Source organism: Rhagoletis pomonella, unplaced genomic scaffold, assembly GCF_013731165.1.
Source record: "Rhagoletis pomonella isolate Grant_MI unplaced genomic scaffold, Rhpom_1.0 Rhpom_scaffold_00010, whole genome shotgun sequence".
Classification (NCBI taxonomy): Eukaryota; Metazoa; Arthropoda; class Insecta; order Diptera; family Tephritidae; genus Rhagoletis; species Rhagoletis pomonella.
This window is the reverse complement of record NW_023458564.1, coordinates 19966387-19974590: the sequence shown is the minus strand read 5'-3', so window position 1 is coordinate 19974590 and position 8204 is coordinate 19966387.

Sequence of the window (8204 nt, the reverse complement as noted above, 5' to 3'; positions counted from 1 at the left end):
CTAACACTTTGGTAAATTTTTCGGGCATTCTTCCCGTCGGCCAGCATTTCAAGCTCTTCGCACACACGTATTTGGGTCTCTCTCTTCTTATTGCGGCAAATACGTCTCGCTTTCCTCTTCAGATCCCTATCATCGCAGCGTGGCCCTGTAGGCGGCATCTTTTTTCTCTGCAGCTTCCTGACACTTCTCATTGTACCAGGTGTTCTTTCGGGCTCGCTGAAATCCGACTACTTCTCCGGCGGCGGTACTTAGTGAGCGAGAAATGTAGTTCCACTGCTGTTGTTGTAGCAGCATACAAATTCCCCAAAGAGTTTTTGGGGAGTATTGCTGGAGTGACAGTCCTTGGCCAAATATAAATCTGGGTCGTTCCGGTTACGTAGACCCGACTGTCGTGGTTCCACTGCTGTTGTTGTTGTTGTAGCACCATGCAAGCTCCCCAAAGAGTTTTTGGGGAGTCTTGCTGGAGTGACAGTCCTTGGCCAAATATAAATCTGGGTCGTTCCGGTTACGTAGACCCGACTGTCGTGGGAACGGGGTTGTTCCACTGCTCGCATATGTCGGTTTGTTGAAGATTGCTCTATGAGAGCAGGTGGGAGAGTCGAGTAGCGAAAGCACTGGATGTCTGTTGTGATTGCAGCTTTTCGACGTTAAGCTTTCCTTGCATATTTGGGCGCACATTTATTACTGCACAGAGGCGGGTTCGTATCTTGGCTGCAACAAGATAGTGGTCCGAGTCGATGTTTGGGCCTCGGAGTGTGCGTACGTCTAAAACACTGGAAGCGTGCCTTCCGTCTATCACAACATCATCGATTTGGTTTCTCGTTTTCCGATCCTGAGACAGCCCCGTAGTTTGATGGATCTTTTTATGCTTGAAACTAGTACTGCATACTATCATGTTTCGGGCCCCGGCGAAGCCGATCAGCCTCAACCCGTTTTTTCCCACGGTGGTGCCAAAGATCCCTCCCTTGCCCACCCTGGCATTGAAGTCGCCAAGCACGATTTTGATATCATGACGGGGGCAGCGCTCGTACGTGCGCTCCAAGCGCTCATAGAAGAGATCCTTGGATGCCTCATCCTTCTCGTCCGTCAGGGCATGGGCGCAGATGAGCGAGATGTTGAAGAATGATGTCAGCTTTTGTCCCTACGAGGACATCAACCAGCCGGGCAGAGGCATCTTCCCCATTAAGGGTCCGGACATTCCAGGTGCATGCCCTCAAATCGTAGTCCTTTAAACGTTTGCCGTGGTCGTCATCATAAGGGGGGGGGAGGGTCTCATCCGAGACTTTGCCTTGCTTCTTCACTGGAAGTGGCTTTTAGGTGGGAGGTCCCAAACCCAGCGCACAACCCATTGCTGGGACGGGGTGGTTTCGTATCCAAATACACGTTTATATAGCGAGCCGCTTGCTCCAAGCAGACACCCGCTTGCAGCCGCACCTACTGGTGAACAGGCGCCGCAGACTTCAGTGAGCCCTTAAACCGAATAAGTCGGAGTGGGCTCACCGAAGCTCCCTCTCTTTCTGCCCTGACCCAATGCTCCACTCGGATTGGTCACCGCATCTTGCACATGGGTTGCTCACGTTGCCCAGAGTGCGCGAACGAGGACGCAAGAGTCGGGATTGAGTACAGCCATGCAACTGTAACTGCATACCCAGCGCAACGACTATACCCCATTGCACTGCAGGTACCCGCTTAAGTACCTCACGAAAAATGTCAGCTTTTTGAGATACTTAGCCGGGTTGGGTACTTAAAAAAATCGATAAAGCAATGTTATGTAATTTTCAAAAGAATTCAACTCTTTAAAGTCATTGATTATACATATTTATACATACATACAGTGTTGGACATATCTATCATTTCGGACCAAATTCAAAATGATGTTGCATGCCACTTATATTTATTTATTAATTTTTAAGGTATTTCAATTAAAACCCAGTTCATTACCTAACGAATACCACACCTAACAATAGACCACTGAAAAAAAACAATATAATCAAATTTTCATCAAAATTTCTCAGTCCATTCAATTTAGTGTAATAATGTGCAAGTTTCAAGTGGCTCAACATTACCGTAGATTTTTTAGAATTTTTGGCCGAACTTGTTGCCGGAGCACTTAAAAGGGGAAAACTATAAGTAAAATGATAAATGGTGTACGAAAAATTTAGGTACTTAGGCGGGTTGGGTAAATAAGCGGGGAGGTACTTAAAAGAGGGATTTTCTTCAGATTACATTGAAATATTCACGGTGCCCCAAAATGTTAGTTACTTAAGCGGGTTTCACTGTATATACATCAATTAATTAAGTAAAACGCGTTTATAAATTCGTTTACATGTTTTAACACTTTTCACAAACAAACAGAAATAAAGCTGATACCACATAAAACATTTGCTTCTATTTACGTGACAAATTCGCTTTGACAGATAGGATGAATTGTATGAAAATGCACAGAGCATGCCACATAGATCGTTGAAGCTGCAGCGCGAAGCGAAAATATGGCCAATTTTTATATTTGCGCGCTTTGACAATCAGCCGGTTTAATATTTATTTTGTTTCGTTCAAATTATAGTTTTCACGTAGACACATAAAACTTAACTACATTGCTCATATATTTAAAGCAAAATATAAAACAAAACCACAGCAATTTTGACGAGTGGAAATCAGTACAGAATTGTTTTCTTGGCGTTCATTGTGGTATACTTTTTACGCCTGGCGCTTTTCAGGCAGAGTTATAAATGTCACGCAAAGCTACAAAGTTTTATCTGGCATCAGCTTAACAAATGTCAACAGTAAGAGCAAATGTGTGCTGCCATACTTCTCGAAGCTATAAAATACACCTATAAACCGTATTATTTCCGTTTTTTATTGTTTCTTTAGTTTTTTAATATAGTTCCATGTATTTCGAAAATTTGTAATAAATCGCCCGATTTGTTATTACAAATTTTCGCCTGCGGCGCTTTTTATTATAAAATCTATACTTCGATAAATTATGAAAATTTTTAATTAAAAATCCATAAATAATTTACGTTTGATTTTAAACGGCGCGATCATTATGTGTATTTTATTACTGTTGTTGTTGTTGTAGCGGCTACAACAACCTCGCCCAGATCGGTTAATATCTCAGTAGTTGTCGTCAAGTTCCACTAAGGGCAGCCCTAAGAAGCGTGCAGCCTCAATAGGGTCGGTCCACAGGGACAAAGGCGTTAGAGTTGTCGGGTTTTCCGGGCATGCGAAGAGATGTTTCGAGTCGGACACTCATTTGGCACTGCCGCGTTTAGTCTGCTCAGGTATGAGTTTAACCTGCTGCAGTAGCCAGAGAGAAGTTGGACTATTGTAGCTCTTGTCTCCCGACTCAGATGAAGCTCCACAGGTCTGGAGTCTACATAACTCGAGACTGACTCCCTGTGAATGCCGTTCAGGGCCGGTCGGTATGCTGACGGGTCCAGAGGTTGCTTAATGAACCTCTGGACTTCGTCCGTCAGTTCGTAGAGATGCCTCCTGACGTGGCTAGGCGAGGGCTCTTCTGCAAGCAGCTGTCTGTGGAACCCCCTGTTTTATTTTTCTGAGTTTGCTCGATTTGTCTCTAAACATTACCGACGTGTGTCGACCACTCACATAATTTGCCGACCACCGTTTGAGCCTCTGTGGGAGAGAGGAAGCCTCTATATCTTCTAGTAGCGTGGAATGGTTGACAGGTCCAACGCTACTAGAAACGTTCTCTCACAGGGACGGTTACGGTTAACGCCACGAGTTATCTGAGTGTTTATGGCAAGGGTGGCCATTTCATAGGCACGCCTGCCAAATTTTTCTCTTCTGCTTTCACACGTACACGAGAAAAACTGCGCTGCTTTCACACATACATGAGCATACCCTATGAATCAGTGATGCCGACGATTATGGTTTTGCTGTGATCGTGCTCAATCGATGCGAAAACTTTCAAGCAATCAAGTCGCTGCAAGACACGGTAAAAATGTTAATAATAGTGATGTGCTGAATTGTCGGTACCCAATACTTGAAAAAAAATCGGTACCCAATACTATCCTTTCGGTACCCGATACCGATTCGATACATTGATCCCTCGTCATAATATACATACTTTTGAAATTTGCAGGAAAAATGTCATTGCTATTTTATGAGACATCGTCAAACCAAAAAAAAAAACACCTACAAATAAGCAATATGTATTTTAGTATTTGAGCCTTCTTGTACTTATCGCAACAGTCTTACCAACTACAACAGTTCTTGTGGCAACATTGTAAATTCGTAATACTTATGACTCTTCAAAAATTATTTATTATGATTTGCATTGTGGTTGTCGCTGTGGCTGAGTAGGTAGAGGCGCGTAATGCCACTCCTTAGGAGCCGCGTGCGATCCCTGGTCCGAGCAACAGTTGAGTGTATTTCTGTCTAGTTTGAGGTATAACATCAAGACACACACAATTTGTGAAGTGAAGGTCGGCCAAATACTTAGCGAAAGTGTAAGCGCTAAAATGTTATTATTATTTATTGTTACGACGACCGTTCCAAGCGAACCTTTACTTTCAAAAAAAGGGCAGATATTAATCGAGCGACGAGAGAGTTCAGATCTAAACAATGTGGAGAAATAGACTTCTTAACCAATAGATTAATGAGATTCATAAAAACTTCGACGATCTCTTAAAAGCTTTTATTCCATATTTGTGGGTCTTCTTATAAACTCCAATATTTCGGTACCGAGTATCGAAAGTATTGGATACTCTCCAAATCGGTACCGAGTATCGATCAATACTTAAAAGTACCGACTCAGCACATCACTATTTAGTATGGATTCGGATGTAGATTTTTGACTCACTAGTAATGGGAAGGGAGGGCACAATGTTTGGTTTGTCATAAAGAAATCACACGGGGGACAAACTTTTTTGTTAAGCGCCATTATAGCGCTATTTCCCCTTATTCCCAAATATTGAATTAATAAATTATTACGTACATGTGCACATAAATAAAAAGATAAATTTAAAATAATGCTAAAAGTCCCTTTTCTTTAGATTCAAACTAAGAAGATTAATACAAATTAATTCATCTATTTGCTTCAATTTTAATTTTAATTATAATAATAAATCCAAGCCAGCAATGAAATTGAATTAAACCATATTAAAAGGTTAATTCTTTTATAATCTCTACCTTTCACACTATTTACGTAATAAAAAAATCCCCTTTTCTTATAATTTGCAACTTGAAATCGTTGACAACACTGTTTGCATCAGACGCGTGAGCGACTAATTCTCTTCATTCTCTCATCGTTTAGCAAAATTGAAAAATATGATTGAGTGAGTTTTGGCCACCTCTGGTTTATGGCTTTAAGTGCTGTTGTTGTACTGTGCACTTTTGGGAACCATGCTGATGCTTCGCTGGGGTCAGGTGGTTCATGAAATACGGAGGTAGCCAGGCCTCAAGTGTCTTCGCTACCGGGGAAAGGAGTGTTATCGGTCGATACGAATCTCCTTTGTTGGCTGGTTTCCCCGGTTTGAGCAGTGGACCACTCTCCCCACCTGATGAGAGTGGCCATTGACAAATTGAGGACCTCCGTTAGGTACGCTACTCCCGCAGGACCCAAATTTTTCAGCATCAACATGCATATTCCGTCGGTACCCATGGCTTTGGACGCTTTCGCCTTCCCGATGGCCACATGAACTTCACCGCAATTGAAAGCAAGGGGGGTACAACTTGTTGGCAGTTTGTGTAGCCTTCTGGTCACTCGACGCTTGGCTTTGTCCCCCGGAGGATGCAGTATGAACTGCCGGCTAAAATAGCTCACGCTTCGCTCCGGGTCCGACGAAGCATGGTCGCCCTAAAGAAAGTCTTATGGTTTTACAGAACGTTACAGACTAGATAACATTAAACTTAGGACTAAATATAATTTGACCTCAAGGCCAACTTAAAAGAAAAGCGACTGGAGAAAACATCAATAACTCTACTTCTATTCATTAAAGCATTGAGTTCACTTAGCATCCTAGAAATAGGCTCATTTTGCGAATATTTGGTTTTATAGAATTCTATTGAGAAAATATCGAAATACCTTAAAGATCGAACAGCAGTATTCAGTTGTATAGCTTGTAGTAATACAGGACAGTCAATACTACCATTAAGAATGGCATGTACAAACATGAGCCCAGAAATAGTCCTTCTTCCTGCTAGAGTATGCATATCAATTAACTTACAGTGAGAAATATATGGCGGTATTGGCAAATCAAGCTTCAACTGGCATAACGCAAATTTTAGAAAACTCTTTTGTACACGCTCTACTCTTTTTGAGTGCGTATCAAAATAAGGATTCCAAATTACAGACGCATACTCCAGTTTCGATCTCACGAAAGCATTGTATACAATTTTTTTAGTATAGCGATTTTTAAATTCAGAGCTATTCCTCTTTATGAAAGCCAGTGACGAGTATGCCTTGGGATAAATGTAGTTTAGGTGCTCAATAAACGTGAAGCCCGAGTCAAACACCACCCCAAGATCTTTAATTTTATTATAGGAGCTTATAGCGGAGTCTGAAATATGATACGACGACTGCAGAGGTGAACGTATTTTGTAATACCTCACAAAACAGCACTTATTAATATTGAGTTCTAGCTTTTTCGCTTACCCCTGTTGCAGAAGCTATCTAACTCATTTTGAATGGGCTGTATATCAGAGTTAGTTTTTACATATTTAAAAATTTTCAAATCATCCGCATATAAGAGGTGATTACATTGTTTGAAACAAGCACTGGCATCATTAATAAAAATTAAGAAAAGTAATGGACTTAATATGGTGCCTTGGGGAACGAACGAAGTAGTAACATATGCATGAGACTTTACACTATCCACTGATACAAAGTTGACCCTGTTGACTAGATAGGATTTGAGCCAATCCAGAAACTTGAAGTGAAAGCCAAAACAGCGTAACTTACACAATAATAACCTATGACAAACTCTATCAAATGCTTTCGATATATCGGTGTATATAGTATCAACCTGGCATCCATCGACAAAAGAAGAAATGCAGTAATTTGAGAATATTGCTAGGTTGGTAACAGTTGAGCGTCCAGGGATAGAACCATGTTGGGAAATAGATATAAACGGCTTAATTGCAAAGGTCATTTTAGTACTAACAGCTTTTTCAAAAAATTTAGCAAAGTTAGTGAGTTTAAAAATAGGTATGTAGTTGGAAATTTGGCATTTATCACCTGCTTTAAAAACAGGAGTAACAAAAGCTAATTTCCATTCATCCAAAAAATGCCCGGTTTGAGAGACATGTTAAACAAAAGTGTAAGTGGTTCAGCGATTGAAGTAATGCATTGTTTGAGGAAAAATGCAGAAATTCCATGAGCATCAGCCTGCTTCGAATTACTAAGCTCATTAATCGAGCAAGATACGTCCTTCTCGGATGATTCCAAACCTCCAAAATCCAACGAGGGAGAAATCCCAATATCGCCTAATTCCCCAGACGATGAGAGATCACAAACAAAATTTGACATGAAAAAGCTAGCAAACAAGTTAGCGGTCTCAAAGGGTGATTTAGACGTCATCCCATTGAAAGACATACACGACGGAATATGCGAAGAAGAACGTTTCGAGTTAATAAAATTCCAAAACGCTTTTGGATTCGATTTAAAATTATGTTCAAAACCAAGTAAGTAGTTTTTATAAACTTATCCAAGCAATTGAAATCCGACAGGTATTTCTCGTGGAGAACTCTGTATTGCCAAACACCCGTACTTTTAAACAATTTGAAATACTTATTACGCAAGTTTTTAAGGTTTTTTAATCTTCTATTACACCAAGGTAATTTATGAATCCTTTTCGGAAGGAAAGGAATATTTTCAGCACATATTTGCATAATTTTTGATATGAAAATATAAAACATTCAGCAAGATGATGACACCCAAAAGATGTTACCCAATCAAGACCAGAAATGAGGTTATTGATGTGGGAAAAATCGCATCGATTAAAATTCCAATCCATGGGCATGACTTAGCAAATTCATAAAACTGAAGCTCCACAATAACAGGGGTATGATGTCTATCCGTAGGTGATATCGGATATTCAGACTTGTAAATATTATACTTTAGTTCACTAGAAACGAAAATTAAGTCTAATATCTTATTTAGTTCATTTGCAAAACAATTGATTTGACTTAATTGTAAGCTATAAAACTCGTCAATCAAATAAATTTCACGGGGGCTGTTT